Consider the following 16,835-nt stretch of genomic DNA (forward strand, 5'->3'; position numbering starts at 1 on the left):
AAGCAATAACATTCCTCTTAAACACAGTAAATTTAGCAAACTCTCAGTCTTAAGGGCTCCTTGCTTTAGCTGATAAACATTTGCAGGTTCCCTTTGAGAGTGACAGACGTGTGTGATTCTGGGAAAATTCAGATAGTAACAGTAACATGCCAAAGACCATGACTGGAAATGAACAATGTCCATTGAAAAGTTACTGTAAGAGCTGACTGGGTCTTTCCAGATCACTCTGCTTGGGATCTTTTCGCCCTAAACTGAGTTCACAGTCTATCAAAGTCCAGACAAGACCCTCAGGAAAGCCTCTCAACTGATGTACTACAGCCTGGAGAAAGAGGTACCACTCTCCAACATCCCTACAGTTCTTGCAAAAGGGCACTCTGCCTTCCCAAGCACAGCAGTGTTAGCATTGGACAACTCAGCCTCAGTATCACTGAATACTTTTATGGTTCTTAATCTAGATCCAGGCCCTAATTCAGATATAGCTCTAGACACCAACAGCAAATTGAGTGAAATCCACCAAATAACTTCAAACAGAAACATGTACAATGTTCTTTTTTTAAGCTGATATTCTGTTACTCCTGTCTGTGGTGCTGTTCCAGGGTCATACCAGAGTACCAAAGAAGTCTGCCCAGGAACATGCGCTTCACAGCCAGCTCAGCTGGCTGCAGAGACCAACACCACCTACCCTGCCAGTTTATTCTCTTCTGATATTTTTCCTCTCTTTGTATTACCCTTGAACTGAACATGACTCCAAATCAAACCAGCTCCAACCCTGACAGGGAGATAAGGACCCCACAAAGTGGGCCTGTGCTAAACAAACCTCTGTTACACTGAAACCAAGACTCTCCATGGAGTCCTTGCTGTTTTCCAAGTCACAGGGTACTGCACTGGGCATCTTGGGCCCCAAGAGAGATGACACTGAGAAAGACAATTCTGTCGAGTATCCAAGTTTTAAAGTTATCTAATGACTTGGGAAGGAGAGACTTTTTTTCCCCCCCTTTTTGCTTTAAAGACTGTGCAGGACGAGGTTATATGACTAGTTGGAATCAATGCAGGTTCTTAATGATGCATGAAATGAAATATTGCTGTCCAGTGCACAGTGAATATTCAGTGTTCTGCTCTATGATAGATACATCCTGTGCTGATGTGACAGGGCAGAAATGCCCCACACAGCAGCTGCAAGCTCTGCCCTGCACACCAGCCCCTACTCTGTGTCAAATGGGTTGCCATCTTCTGCCACCACACCCTCTTCTCCAGTCTAATGCATCCAGCAGCCCGTTAAGTTCCTTTAGCCAAGGGGCAAATGAAAGCATTTTTCATGTTGGGGTTCCTGCTTTGGGAAGAAAAAAAAAATCGTGGACCTTACAGAATTTCTAAATAATTACATATCTTTATACCTACTCAGTCCAGGCCTGATTATTTGTACGTGGTAGTGCAGCTTTTTGCCTTTTTAATACCTGTGAAAACATGGCCAGTTGAAGCTAGGCCAGGACCTAGATGAATTAAAGCACTCCTCAGTCAGGGCAAATGCATCTGTAGCTCAAATACTGCATTTCTGAAAGCTTTCTTGCATTAGAAGGGAGAAGCAGTGTGAAAAAGATTGAGTTACTACTCTTGTGGAGATGAATTTGGTGTAAGAGAGAGAAGAATTAGAGAATAAGTAAATGAGAAGAGAAAGGTGTAGGTTTCCCTTCAGCAGAATCCCATCATCTCCAGTATAATTTTCTCCTTTTTAAAAAGTGGACACAAGCAAGTCAGGGAAGATAAGCCTTTTCAAGACCTAGTACCAAAACCATCCCTCCATCTGATACAGATTGCTGCAATGCTTTAGATTTGTAACCTGTGCGTGGCCAGATGGCTTTGAAACTCTGAAGTCGAATCCTAAAACGAAGGTAGAGAGTTCAGAGGGAATCCACATAAATTTCAGCAGAAGTTATTGCCCTTTTGCCTGTGGCATGAGGGGGCAGACTGGGGCAAGTGCAGCAGAGATCTCTGGCTGCCAAAGGGCCCATCTTTGCCCTAGTTTCATGGGCATCAGCTGTTTCAGGGCAGCAGCCAGGCAGGATTGGGTCAGATCTGGGAGGAGCACACGTGGGACAGGCACTGGCAGCTGCTGCCTTCGACTCTCTGTCTTGCCCAACCCAGCAGGACTCCTTCATCTGATAAAGCCTTTGAACAGGCAATGGTACAGCACCTAATGCAACAGGAGAGCCTATTCCTGGTGCCTTTCATGTTTAATGGTACACACAGATTTCCATATTCCTCCTGCTTCTGTTGATAAATAATCTGGATGCTCCTTCTCATTGCTTTTATCCAGACACAAAGGACAGTGCAAGCAACATGCTGTGCCTCATCTTTTCTCCTGATGGGCTCTATTTAAAATGAAAATCCAGGCAGAGAAAGGACACCAAGGGCTGCTTGTTCAGTATTCCCTCTGTGCTTAGATGATTACACCAGGGAACACAAAAAGAAGGACTGCAAAACCAAACAGTAGGAAGCCATGATCCAATAGTAGAAGAGAAGAAACCTTTTTATCCCACAGCTATTGCAGAAAGTCAGAAGAGGATCTGTTAGTGAATTGAATTTTTTTCTCTCCTGTCCCTTCTCCAGGGAAAACTGTAGTTTTACTACTTTATTCCCAAGTGTTTCAGCCAGTCTATGCTAATTTTCCATGCCCCCTCCCCACCCCCCACAAACTCCTGCTCCTACACACCTGACTTCAGCTTTATCTTCATCTTTTAAAGCAGCTTGAATCGCCATTTCAGACCCACCAGATTTACGGTTAAAATTAAAGCTTTGGCAAGCTTCTGTCACTGTGTTGCCCATTACTGTGGTACAATATAATGTAATTAATGCTTTTATGTTTAAGGAAGAGGAGGCACATATGTTCCTCAGCTGCTGATGAACAGATTTATAGGTAACACATCTGAGTCAGTGCCCATGTTTAGACGTAAGCCTGACAGACCACTAATCATTTTCTAAAAGCTGTGCACCACTGCCCTGCTTCCCTGGATTTGCAAGCAGGACTGTGCTGGGATGCCATAGTGAGATGATAGATTTCAGGTGACACAAGGGGAGGAAGCAAAACATCAGTAAATGTTACAGCATATCTATCTCTTCATAAGCAGATGTTCTTACTTAACACGTACCATTAAGCCAGAGCACACCGTGTGCTTTCTTAAAGAGAAACCCAGCCTGCTCAGGGCAGGCAGCTTGCAAAGGCACCCGAGCCAGCCTGTGGTCTGGCCCTGGAAACTTCAGCCCTATCTCAAGCAAAATCCTCTGCATGGAAGAGGGGAAGCTGTCCCATCCACAGACACCCAGGAGGACTGAACTTGTCACTTAGCTGGACCCTTTCCATCTCTCATTGCCATTTAGATTAGACTGAGCTGAGGGGGACAAGTGCTGGAACACGGGCAGGTGGCACCCAGGTCAGGCAGTCCCTGGTAGAAAGGCAGGGCACACAGCTACAGAGACAACCACCCTCCTGCTGCCTCAGCAAGACATTCCAGATGTCCACCAGAGCACTGCCCAACGCCTTTGGTACAAGACAGAGGAGAGTCTGTGTGTGTGTATGTGTCTAAATACCACTTTTCCACAGCATTTCTTCAACCCTGCACTGATCTGGCCAAAGTGGGGCTCAAGCCAGCTGCCCACCCAGCCCCTCTCACCCTCTCCTCTCCAACAGGCTTGGGGGATAGAATGGAAAAGCTCCCAGCTCAAGATAAAGAAGGGAGATCCTTTGCCAGCTGCCATCACGGGCAAAACTGACTTCACTTGGAGAAGATTAATCTGATTTATTGCCAATTAAAAATAGAGCTTGAATGCAAGAAATGAAGAAAAACTAACATACATTCCCCTTCACATTTTTCCTCTGCTCTGCCATGGTCTCCCCAGGAGCTGCCAGGGAATCGCTGCTCCCACATCTCCTGCTCCAGCACCTCACCCTGATCTCCTCTCTCCTCGCTGTCTGGGCATGGTTTCTGAAATCAGCTCAGCTGTGCCCCAAGGAAACTGTGGAGCTTCTGTCTCGTTTTCAACTGCCAAGTTTTCCTTTAGCTTTTTGGGTTTTCATGAACCCCAATAACAGTAGCTGGTAACCTGGAACTTTCTTTCCTTTCCAGCTCTGTCCCTAGGGGAGAGAGTGCTGGTAAAATGTGGAGATTCAAGGCCTGCTGTCCTGCACATCAGAGAAAGGAATTCCTCTTCTTTGGAAAAGTGCAAACCTAAGCTTTTGTTGAGGGATTTAATTAGCCTGAAAAATGTGAATTTTCTTCTATACTTATAGCTGGGGGCTGCTTATGCATTTTGGTGAGTCATGCTCTACTTCCAAGCATAGGCTCTCTTTCAGAGCCCACTGTATTCAATCTACTGACTACTGACTTAATGGCATTAAGAAAAAATAATGCAATTTAAGAAAATCTTTGCACAGAGCAGATTTGTTAACCTATACCAAAGCCCATTCTGGGCACTCTCATTCAGAATTAAAGTGGCTTTAATTCAAGTTACTGTTTGAGTTAAATCTAAATTAAATTTGAATTTAAATCATTAAATCTGCGCAGGGATTTAGTGCAGTTTACATAATCAATTTTAAGTTCATACCCTTCATTAATTTGGACGACTATCATCCAGTCTTTGCTCACTTAAAAATAGTTCTAATGCATTTATTAATATTATAATACTCAAACTGGGTTATTCTTGAAGAAACAGGGAGTTTGAGCTTTCTTTGAAGTTTCACAAAATGAGAGTATCTTGCTGAAGAAAGTCATTTTGTTCTCACACATATTAAGGGCAGGAAGAGCTTTTAATTCCACTTAAAGGGCTTCTGTGTTGTCACAGCCAGTAAAGCAGGCACAGGGAGCACGGCTCTCCTCTCATTAGCAGCAGCCCAGGCTGTGCTGCACTCACAGGGCCACACACCTTCCCAGATGTGTGGCAGCTGCTCTGCTCCAGCTTTGGGCCCTGCCTGTGCCCAGCTCACTCTTTCCAGCTCTCTGCCTGCTTTAGTCCTGGCAGCATCCCCAAACCAGGGTTGTGCTGTGAATACCACATTGGGTGGGCGGTGGAAGGTCTGCACAGCAAAACCTGCTCCCCCAGCTCTGCACACACAGACATCCCCACACCCCCACTCCTTCTGCTAACCCCACTCCACGTTATCCTCCTCTGGGGGCAAGGACCAACACAGCTCCCACCTCCTGGAGCAACATCTAGACTAGAATAAGAGGTTTATGTGGGCACTGGGGATCCATCTCTGCCACAGGGATTGTGGTGCCTTTGTGTGGTGGTTTCACCCCAGCCAGCAGCAGAGTACCACCCAGCAACTCACTCACCCCCCCAGCAGCAGGACCAGGCAGAGAACTGAAGAGTAAACATGAAAAAGTTGGTGGGTTCAGATAAAGACAGTAAATCAAAAGCCACCTGTGCAAGCAAAGCAAGACAGGGAATTGATTCCCCACTTCCCATGGGCAGGTATTCAGCCATCCCAGGAAAGCAGAGCTCCATCACATGTAACAGTGACTCGGGAAGACAAACACCATCACTCCAAATGTCCCCCTTTTCCTCCTGCTTACCCCACTTTATGCACTGAGCATGATGCCATGTAGTCTGGAATTATCCCTGGGGTCCGTTGGGATCAGCCATCCTGGTTGTGTCTCCTCCCAGGTTCTTGCACACCCTCAGCCTCCTCACTGGTGATGTGGGGTGAGAAGCAAAAAAGGCCTTGATGCTGTGTAAGCACTGCTCAGCAATAGCTAAAGCATCTCTGCAGTATCAACCTTGCTTTCAGGGCAGGTCCAAAACATAGCCCCACACTAGCTACTGTGAAGAAAACTGACTCTACCCCAGCCAAAACCAGCACTGAAAAATGTAGCCTTGGGTGTAGAGTCCCCACTTTTTCCCCTTCTCCATGCAGTGCCAGCCATTTGTGATTAAAATCCCACCTGTCACCAGATTTCAGAGGAATGCAGAGTGGATTTGTTTTACAGTATCAGAACCAGCTGCTCACAAAAATAGCTTTCACTCTCCCAAGGTCTACTAATCATTTCAGGAGACAAGCACAGAAGAGGATATCTCAGCTGACACTGGAGAGCACAAATGTTGACACAAATATGAATCTGAATTTTCTGACAGAAGTTGATTGTGTTGCTTTAGAAGGTTTAACAGACATGCCACTCAGCCGACAAGACCCTGTTTAATGCTTCACTTTAAGTATTTGTATGATCTTTGGGGTTGTCAGTTCTGGGAATTGCAGTCCTTTGAGAGCTGTTGTGGCAATCTCCCTGCGTGTTACACCTGTAACAGTACAATGCCTGCTTCTTTTCCAGCCTGGCTTGCTGATAATCTGGAGTCACGTGGTGTCTGTGTGCAAGAGTGGCTGCTAAATCTTTTTCATGCTTCCCCTGCTTTGTAGCAGCCAGTTTTCAGTGATGCCAAGTGCTCATTACACCAGCCAGGTGTGTGCAAATGCAGCAGGTGTGTCACACGAGGATGTGTCTGCCCACAGGCTCTGGAACTTCATCTCAGATTGCTCACACTTCAGGGTTTCAGACTAGAAATCTCCTATTAACCTATTTCATGTTGCTCCTAATTTTCAATTGATCAGACAGTTCTAGTTTCAAACAGCTCAAATAATATTGTCATGTTTCAATATAGTCCTTTTTTGCCCTGCCAAAAATATTTCTCATGATTTTGTACCTAGACATAGGTCCCCTCAAATTAGAATTTGGGGCAACTGGGATATTTGGATGAAGATTAGCCTGTTTCTAGCAGAACTGAACTGCTGTGTTATACTTCTAAGGCTGCATTTGTAAACTGATTGCTTCTGGGGATCTGAAGTTTCATGGGAATGCACTGAAAATTATTAAAAATTAAAGTTTCTATCTGCTTTATATGGTCGGCATTAACGTTGTCTTTCATTGTCTTCTAATAACCATAATTAGGTGTTGCATTACTCTTGGGTATGTCTTGTAGCACCCCTGGGAGGGCTTTTATGCACAAGATAAATACTAAGTACTAAACACTCTATACATGAAACTAAATTTTGTTGAGATAAAGCCCCTGTTGGTTTCGTCTTTATAGTGTTCACTTTCCTTCTTCTTCCAGACCCACAAGGCTCGTTTAGAATTTCCCTCTGTCAGCTTTTTTTTTGTTCTATATCCAAGTTGCCGTTTATCTCAGACCTTTCATTCTGCACCAGTGTCCTCCAGTGTCCTCCCCCCCCATGGGGAGACTTATCCAAGCAGTTAATGCTGTTACCTTGCTGGATCCTCCTTCACCAACCTGTGCTGGTGCCCATCAGCATCAACCAGGGTGGGGGGCTGGCAGGCACATGGGAACTGTCAGTTCTTCACAGTGTCCTAAAATGCTCCAAAAGTGAAGGACTACTCAGCTCTTCCCAGGCTCAGAGTGATGGACATAGGGAAGCTAACTAGACAGATAATGTTTAGTGAAGCTGGGAGAAAGGCAGCAAGAACACTTCTTCATACATGCCTATTTTAGAAATTTTTAGTTATGATTCCTAGATGTTTTAAAATGGGTCATGTATTCCTACTTGTAGCATTTACAATACTCTAGACAAAACTAGGTGCAGCAGTCGTGTACAATAAAAAGGCCCCCTGGAGCTCCAGGAAAGGACCTCTCTGATCTGAAGGGCTTGACTACAGGGATACAAATCCTAACTTTCAACAATAGGAAAATGAAGAAAGTGATGATAAAAATAAAGCTGTAGTAATGATTGTCTGAGCGTGAATTGTGAAAGTGGACCTTCATTATTCAAACCCCCTCATGATGAAGCACAAAGGTTTCTGGGTGTTATTTATTTAGCATTATTACTGCAGCTATTGTTGTAACAATCGGCATCTAGAGCTGAGTGACCACCTGCTGTTCGTGTTGATGCTCAATTTGCAAACAGTCAAGAACCATTTGGTTTGTGCCAGCTTGCTGCATTACTTCAGCCATAAAAGATATTGTGTAACCTAACAGCAGCTTTTTAACTAAAAATAGGTGTTCTGCTTATATCCAGTGGAAAACTGGTATTTAACGATTACAATACAATGTATTCAGATTCTTTCAGCTGCTTCAAGCTGTAAGAACAGCTCTTTCAGCCGCAACAAATGGGGCAAACCTCCTTAAAGGAAAATTTAGTAGTGCCAGCAAACTGGGAGACAAGACAATTGGACAAATTTACTGCTGCCATAGCACTGCAAAAGGCTGCCTATGTGACCTTGGGCAAGCCTTCAGATGTGGTTTCAGAAAGGTTAAGGATTTAAAACTCCTCCTGAAGTTACTAGCAGGCCCAGGGTCTAAGCACCTATGAAAATCAGACCCTTTAATCTTCACCATTTGTCATTCTGATACTGCACAAGGGCAAAAGGGATCTTTTGTATTGACCTCAGAGAGCCAGACCAGGCCCACACTGGCAGGGTCCAGTCTGAATTCCAGGGGTTTATTTTTCTTATTATGACAGATGCTCTGTTCAGAAAGAGGTCAGTAAGTGCAGTAATCTCAGAAAGGAAGTGGGATGTTCTGTTTTGAGGAAGAAGCTGAGAGAGAGAGCTCTTGGGAGCTGCTATTGTATCACATAGTGGCTTTGGGGAAGAGGCTTTCCCTCTGTCTTTCAGCTAACCCACCTGCAATACTTACACCACCCAAGTGTGGACACACTTAATTGTTATTTATAAAATGCTCAGGGACCGCTGGAGTTACAATCACCCAAAAATTGAAACCACAATCCTTTGCAGCGAAGGTACAAAAGAAGGAATCTGTGTCTGGGCAGACAGAAAAGCTGTTCAGATCCCAGTGGCTGCTGCTTGGGCACAGAATGTGTTAAACTGCAGCGTGGAGAGATGTTTCTTATCCATTAACAGCCTTATTGTGTGATGAAAGGAAAGGCAAACTCTGCGACCATTTTGCTGATGTTAAGGATTTCATACACATAATAAATTATACGTGAGCGTTGTTGCCATGCATCCATCCCAGAATTCAGCCCCTGGGGGACTCAATCATGCTGGTCTCCTGTAGCCAGGAATATCAATGCACTGAAACAATGAGCTAAATCTACACGTATCTCATCAGTGGATGTTATGAAGGCAACATAAAAGGAGTGTGAAGGAATGTGGACCTCGCTCCCCACCTGGTCGGGGGAGGAGGTTACTGACCCCATCATCTAATGTAATAAACACCAGCCAGGTAGGGAGCTATCACAGAGCCCCGAGCAATATGAAGCCCCGTGGAATGAGATACAGCACCGTACATACAACTTTCATAAAGATTTCTGTGTGGGTAGTTTTTGTTTTCGGTAAGAGAGAAGGAGGAGGCTGCGTGCCCGGTCGTGAAATGCGGGCCGGCAGCACCAAGCCTTTTCTCACAGCACCCTCGTGTGCCCTCGGCAGAAAATGCTCCGTGTCACAGGGGGAATGCTGCGTCTTTCAGCAACGCTGTAACTTGTTGAAAGAACTAATTTAAATTAAATAGGACAGCCAGTACATATTAATTAAGTATCAATTGATTCTTAAAAGAGTACTTATTGAGGGTTCTCAAGTTGGGAAGGGATAAATCTGGCTGTCATGTAATTAATTCAGAATGACACAGGCAACAAATGCATATTACATATTTTTTCCTCTGAATATTAACTTGTAAAGAATGTTTACATATTCAATTAACATTTAACAAGATAACCTTATACTACATTAATTAGCTATCTGCTAATTAAAAATGCACTAAAATTATTGTAGACATTAGGCAAGTCAACTGTATAACTGCTTATGCATAAGGGGAAATCAACATGAAATATCTGGAAAAGCTCTTTGAAGGAAAATATTTGAGGATTTAGACCTATTATGTCCCTGCCACTGACTCTGGAAACCAGCATCAGGCCTAACTAAACAAAGAGTGGTGGGGTTTATTTTTCCCTTATGTTCATGGCTAATGAACCCCTTTCTGGACACATCTCATCCCAGTGCTGTTGGTCTCCATATTTTGGAAACTTTATGAAACTTGATTGGATTCTTCTCTTTACTTTTGGCCTTACCCATGGTGGATCAAAAAATGGGGAATCTGAAAGCTGCGTGAGAGAAACAGAAGTGAATAAGGCTCTAAATACCTGGCTTGACCACTTCAAAACATCAATACTGCAAACATCTGACCAGCCCTGTGAACACAGTAACATATCCTCCCTGCAGCCTGTAATAAACCAAATGCTCAGTGAACAATGAAAGGAAAATGAGTGGTTGTTACTGTGTATTAAAGGACAGAAACAGTTCTTACCCATTAAAATAAGACATTAGATAATCGTTGTCTTTGTGCTCTTTTCCATGAGTTTAGCACTTGACCACTTGTTTTGGCACCTGTGAAGAATTATACACCCTGATGAGGATCATTCTCTGAGGCATTCTGCCTTGCCTTTACCAGTAATTGCAGCTAACTGGAAAATAAAGCCTGTTTCAATTCTAAAATGATATTCTGAAACGTTGTAAATGGGCCTATTTTTAAATGAAGTAACTCTGAAAAGCAAAGCAGAACTAGAAAAAAAATCACCAAGGCTTTGTCTCCTCTCTTGTACATAACAGAGCTCTTGCTTACAGAGGCCCACAGAGCAGAAGTGCAGCTTCCAACCAGCACATGGATGTGGATACTTGTCTGTGTGGATATTTCAGCGTGCTGTAAACCTTTGGGAAAGTATCTTACACTCACCAGTTCAACAGTGAACTCAGTTATGGCAGCTGCATGGGGTTTATTTCTGAGTGTGTCTATGCACACCTGTAGGTGTACTGATACACACATGCACCTCCAAGCCTTTTGGTGTGATTACTCTTTCCAAACTGTAGCACTGATTAAAGTGCTTTGAGATATATCTGATTTCTTTAACACGACTGTCAAGCCATTTACATTCAAACATCACCGTGTTCGGTTTTCATCTGAGTTTAATCATAATATGGATATAATTTAATCCCTTTTGTAATATTTTTAAGACCTATGTAGTTCAAAACCTGATGAATTATAATAGAAGTGAAGAAGAGCAAATGCAAAGCACAGAGAGAATTAGAATTTTATAAGGAAAGAATAAGAACAATTATTCTTGTGGGGGAAGATGCCACAGAAAGTGCGAAGGCAAGAAACTAGGATGAGAACAGGACAGGAGGTGGAAGGTATGTGCAAAAATAATGGAAAAAGCTGAAAATAGAAAGTGATTCTGCAGAGTCTGAGTGATCAGCAGAAAGACAAGGAGGACATGGGAGGGAAAGACAGATGTCATGTTCTTGTAATGGAACTGACTGTGCTAATACCCCTGTGAAGCCTCTCAGCACGCCCCTTGTAAATGAGATGTTTTCAGAAGCCTGAGAAGAGTCAGACAGAGTTGACAGCCTCTGTGGTCAGGAAAAAATCTCTGGGTATATTCTGTGGCCCCTCTCTGCTGCCTGCTGCTCCCTGAATCTTAGGAGAAAACACAGTCCTTCTCAAAAGTCTTTTCTGAGGAGCTATAGGGACCTGGGAAGAAATCTGAAGATTTTCAGCATACATGGACTACCAAAGAAGTCTGTCAGTCATTCCACTGCCATATTTTCAGCTGTGTTAGTAAGACAATGACCAGTTCAATTCCAGCTCAATAAAATTCAAACAGCTGGGATAAACAGCAGTGTTATGTTAGAGAAATGTAACCAGATGTTGGAAAGCTACAGAACAGTGCTGAGCCCAGTAAATAAACAAAGGCTGCTAGTCAGTAGCTATGAAAAGGAAGAGACATTATTGCTGGCACTTGGAGGGACTTGACTAACAGAAGCATCTTTCTCCATTAAATAGCATGGAGTGGTAAGCTTGGCTGAGGCTGGAGCAGCATCAACACTTCTGCAGGGCCAAGCATCGTGTAGGTGTTTTTACTTGGAAGAACATGAAGAGCTGAACTACCAACTGAAATTAGAAACAGACCCCAGATGAAACCACGGGAATGCAGCAAGTGATTCTCATCAGTGTGCTGGGAGCTGAGTCCACGGCGCAGGGACGATGCTGCACCTGGGGGAGTGCAGAGCAGTCAGAGGTGGAGTGGTACAGCAGAGGGAAGACTCAGAGACACAGCGGTGCAAATAAGAAGCCAAAAGCCTGGCTCCAGATACCTTGACAAATCCAGAAAGGGGACAGGCAGACAGAAAAGGAGTTCTTGGCAGAACTCTCTGGAATGGAACGATTTTGTGACTGGCTTTCAGCACGAGGGGGACGTGCTGGCTGAGCATGAGCTATTAGAGGATATGGTGAAGAAACAAAAGCTCAGTGCTTCCATACAACTACAGATAAAATACTTTCATAAAGGGCAAAGGCACCATTTGGGAAATCCAGTTCTGGAGGCAGTTAGTGGAAAGGAGATCCTTTTGGAGGTTCCACTGTGGGTTATGTGTCTGTCTGAGAGGAACATGACAGTGGGCATGCCTTGCCAGAAGGAAACAATTTTTCACTTCTCTGATAGAAAAATGGGGAAAGATACATTCTACTGATGTTCTGTTAAGTCCTGATTACAGATTTGTAAGCACTGCATGTATTGCATGATGTGCACTGCAGTTCTAAGACCTCGTTCGTGACTGTTATCTAGGACTGACATCTAGGATGTGATTCTAGAACTCAAAACTCCAAGGGTAAAATCATTTTTATTGAGAAGAAGGATGCAGATAAATAGCTTGATCTGAGGTGTCTCCAGGCTTTAGAAGGTGTTACCAGCTTCCAGCAAAACCAGTTTTGTCCTTCAACTCATTGCAAGATTCAGCTTCTAACTGTGTGACAGCCTTCTCGTGGACCTTTCATAGTATCCAATAGTTCAGTCATCAGTAATTCATTCTTTACTAGGAATCAATCTAACAGATTTTGCCTTTCTAAAAGACTGCTTCAAAACCATGGAAATCGGTATGTTCCCATGCAAACTTTAAATCACTTCTGCTTTTTGAGGGTATAAGTGCATGTATGGAAACAGTAAGCAGGTAGCAGGTATCTACATCGCTGAATTCTGTTCCTAGATCTAGAATCTCCTAGATTCTCCTAGATCTAGGAGAGAAATATTGGTTTACATGTAAAGAACCTGTCATGTAACTGGGCGTGGCATTGCAGTGGGAATGTTAACTTTTGGAGGGTTTCTAAATGTCTTATTATAATTAAGCCTGATCCAAGAATTGTGATCATCTGAAAAAACCTCAGTGTTCTTCACAGACTCTGAACTACCTGTATCTTTCCTTGGGATGCTCTGGCTCTGTGTTTGTTGGTGTGAAATATGATCCTGGAATTTTAGGGGGTGTTATTATTCCAATAATTTCAGGCAGTGAGCTGAAGTAATAATCTAATTTACTCATCTTTTTGTGTGTTTTAACATGTGCTACTTATTTGAGTTTCTTGGGCTCTCTGGATGCCATTTCTCCCATCTGAAGAAGAGAAATAATGATAGCTCCTTACAGATGAGTCAGGAAGAACAGTTATGCTCATGTTTGTAAAATACTTTAAAGACACTGAGTGTCTTGGCTTGGCTTATGAATTCCTTTGCTATTATTAGAAGTTCTATTCTCTTCTTTTTCAGAAATATACATGGACATTTTAAAACAAAGAGGGCAAGCTGCTACTCACTTTTACAAGATTAAGTACGTACATAATCTGCTAGATTTCTCACTTCTCAGGTAATCTATCCACTTCCTTATACTACTACCAATCACAAAAAATGGTACAATGATGGATTTTAAATTCTCTCTTTACTCAGGGGAAAATTTTAAATGAGAATGTCCCTGGGAATGGAAAGACAGACAAATAATTACATTTTTCAGTGCTAACACATAAACAGTTATTACCTATCAGGTGCGTTTAAACCTGGAATAATTGGGAGGAGTGGGCTGCTTGGGATTTTTAAAGTGTTATTACAGCTTTTATGCAGAACTGTGTAAACAGACGCAATTTAAGATTTCAGGTTAAATTATGTGTGTTTCAGTATTTTTCCCCAGAATTTACAGTAACTATATGATCTCTTACACCTCAGCACAGAGCAGGATGACTCCTATTTGGAAGCAGGATAGCTGTAGTCCCAGAGGAGACAATAGTTATTTGCTATTTATTGTTACAGACGGCTGCATTACCGGAGGGATTTAAGGACATTTAGCACAACACATGCACTCTATAACTGAGTGAACATGCCCTTTTGCAAACACATCTTCCCCTCTCAGTGCTGCCTGGAGCACTGAAACTTTCAGGCATTGCCTTATCTGCAATTGCTGACACCTGTTCCATGGGAGCAGATAATTCTAGAGGCCTGTCATTCCCTTCTCCAGCTGCCATCTCACCTCCCAGTCTCCTAAGGGCCCTGTCACCCTTAATCACGGTTTCCTCGGCGATGGAAACCACAGGTGAAGAGTCAGACAGGTTCCAGACTTGCCCACAGCAGAATTCTTTCACTTTATTCTCTGGGAAAAGGATGGGGGAAAAGTGGGGAGACAAGGGTGAAAATGCAGATGTACTACAATAGACAGCTACACCAAAAGCAAGGGAGCATGAAAAACTCTTCTGTTGGATTTTCTTCCTCCTTAATTCCTTTCTCCATGTTCAGTTCAGGTGTACTCGTACTCCAGGCAAGGATCTTGGTGTCATAAGGTTTGGGCTGAACTAAGTACTTGACTTTGCAAGACTGAAAAATGGATTTTCATGCAAAGACCCCCAAACCCATGTATGCCAGTTCCACTCAGGTCAACAACAGCAAAACACTGATTTTCCTTTGTGGAGCCTGAATTCCCATTTATTCTTCAGAACCTTTTCAGCCACATTTTAAGGTGCTCACCATACATTAGAAGTTTTCTTCCATTTAGGTTTCTACATGCAAAAAAAAAAAAAAAAATAAAAGCCAGCAGCTAGTGTTAGGACAGTGCTGGCCAGACTCTTCCATATACATCCAGTACATTAAATACTCGGCAAATATGGCTGTGCTTATGATGTAAAGCCTTTTGTGAAATCTAGGCCTCACTGATAATTCATTATTTCTAAATTAGGACTTAATCTAATGTTCAGATATTGGGACAGTTACATGCCTCTGAGAAGATAAAATAAGATTTTGTAGAGACTAGGGCCAATGTGACAAAGAATTCCTTCAAATTTTGCAGAGTGGAGCTTGGACTGGGTAGAAGTTGCATTAATCATTTTTCAGGTTCGCTGTTTTGGCATCACTGCTCAAATGTTTTACTCTGATCAGATCCAGCATTCAATGAAGGACTCTGCAGACACAGCAAACCTCACCCAATTGCTATTCAAAATAATATTCAGCCCAAGTCTGCTCAGGATTCAGAGCTCAGTCACACGATGATTTGTGCTGGGAGTTGAACCCTGTTTTCAGTGTGTAACCTTACATCAGGAAAAGCTGTGCAGCTGAGGTAGAGAGTGATACTCTTCTGTGAATGTCACTCTAAGCCATTTTTCTCTGCTGTCACATTTAAAAAAAAAGAAGAAAAAAAAAAAGACATGTTCTGGAGTAGTTTGCCTAATTTCACAAAAATTTTAAGAAAATGTGCTGTGCTCCCCACTGCAGGATTATGTGCATTTGCTAAAACTACACTGTGCTTGTGAATGGCTTGGTAAAGACTCCAGTTACCTTCAGTGGTCTTTGGATCTGATGCCAAGTGAGGCAGCATAAATAGATCAGTATTTGGAGGAAGGTTTAACTGTGCACCATCAATTTTATAGCACCTTTAAACCAATATTTACAATAGCCACCATCAAGTGATTCACTGCTTAAAATGCTCCCAAACACACTATTGACAAACCTGCAATTTGCCTTCCATCTCCAAACTCCGGACTGGTATTTTTTGCCCCATCTTTTTTTTTATATATTGACACTTAACTTTTTCAGCACAGAATGTCTATTGACGGAGCCATCAAGAGAGCAAACACATTAAACATAAAATAACAAGAAAAAGCTCTAAATAATACAAAGCTGGACCTGCAAGCATGTATGCTGAAAAGCTTTAGATAACTGGGTCTGCAAACAGATCCTCGAGCTTCCATTTGGGCTCATATAGCAAACAAAACAAAAGCAGATCTTGCAATTATACAGAAAATGACAATTTAAGGTGTCAGGTCAGAACCAGACTCGGCTCCAGCCATCCAGCAGCTTGTCGATCACACAAAGACCTTGAAGCTGTTCAGGACTGCCTTGCTAAAAACTGCACCAGCAAAGTCTCTGGTAAGATTTTTGTCCCCTAAAATCGGGTACTACTGGTTTAAATGCTAATTCTCAGCTCAGCCAATGGGCAAAGCAAAGCACAGCTCTTCCCCAGCCCTGCCTGCGGGATGAACTTGCAGTCAGTCAGGCTCAGGAGCCAGAGGGCACCAGGACTTCACTACACAGCATCTGTGGCTCCCCAAGGCCTCACTTCCTCTGCCAAGGCTTTTGCTTGAGAGGAGAATCTGGCCCATGGTTTTTTGTCAGATTTCTTTCATCTGTTATTTGTGGGAAAGAAAAGAGCTGCAGGCCAAGTGTACTTGGGGCAGTGCAGCAGCAGGGATCATCCTGACCAGTGATGCTGCTGTGAGGCAGAGACCAGGACATCTGAAATTACACCTCCCTCAGCAGCAGAGGACTAACACAACAAATGAGAACAAAAGATGCAGGCAAAGGAAAGGTATTTCCTCACAAAGCCTGAAGAGGGATGGACATTTTCAATCCTCTGCCCTCGATTCCAGACTTTGATTCACTCCTGTGTCCCTTCCCTTCTTCACTCAGCTCAGCAATCTTGAGGCAACTGTTTTGATCACCAAACCATGTATGTTTTCTCTTTTATAAACCATCCCTGTCTCAGTAGGATGCAGTGTTATAGCCCAGTCATTTGCTTCAGGAA

The sequence above is a fragment of the Pseudopipra pipra genome, chromosome 16 (genome assembly GCF_036250125.1).
Source record: "Pseudopipra pipra isolate bDixPip1 chromosome 16, bDixPip1.hap1, whole genome shotgun sequence".
NCBI lineage: Eukaryota > Metazoa > Chordata > Aves > Passeriformes > Pipridae > Pseudopipra > Pseudopipra pipra.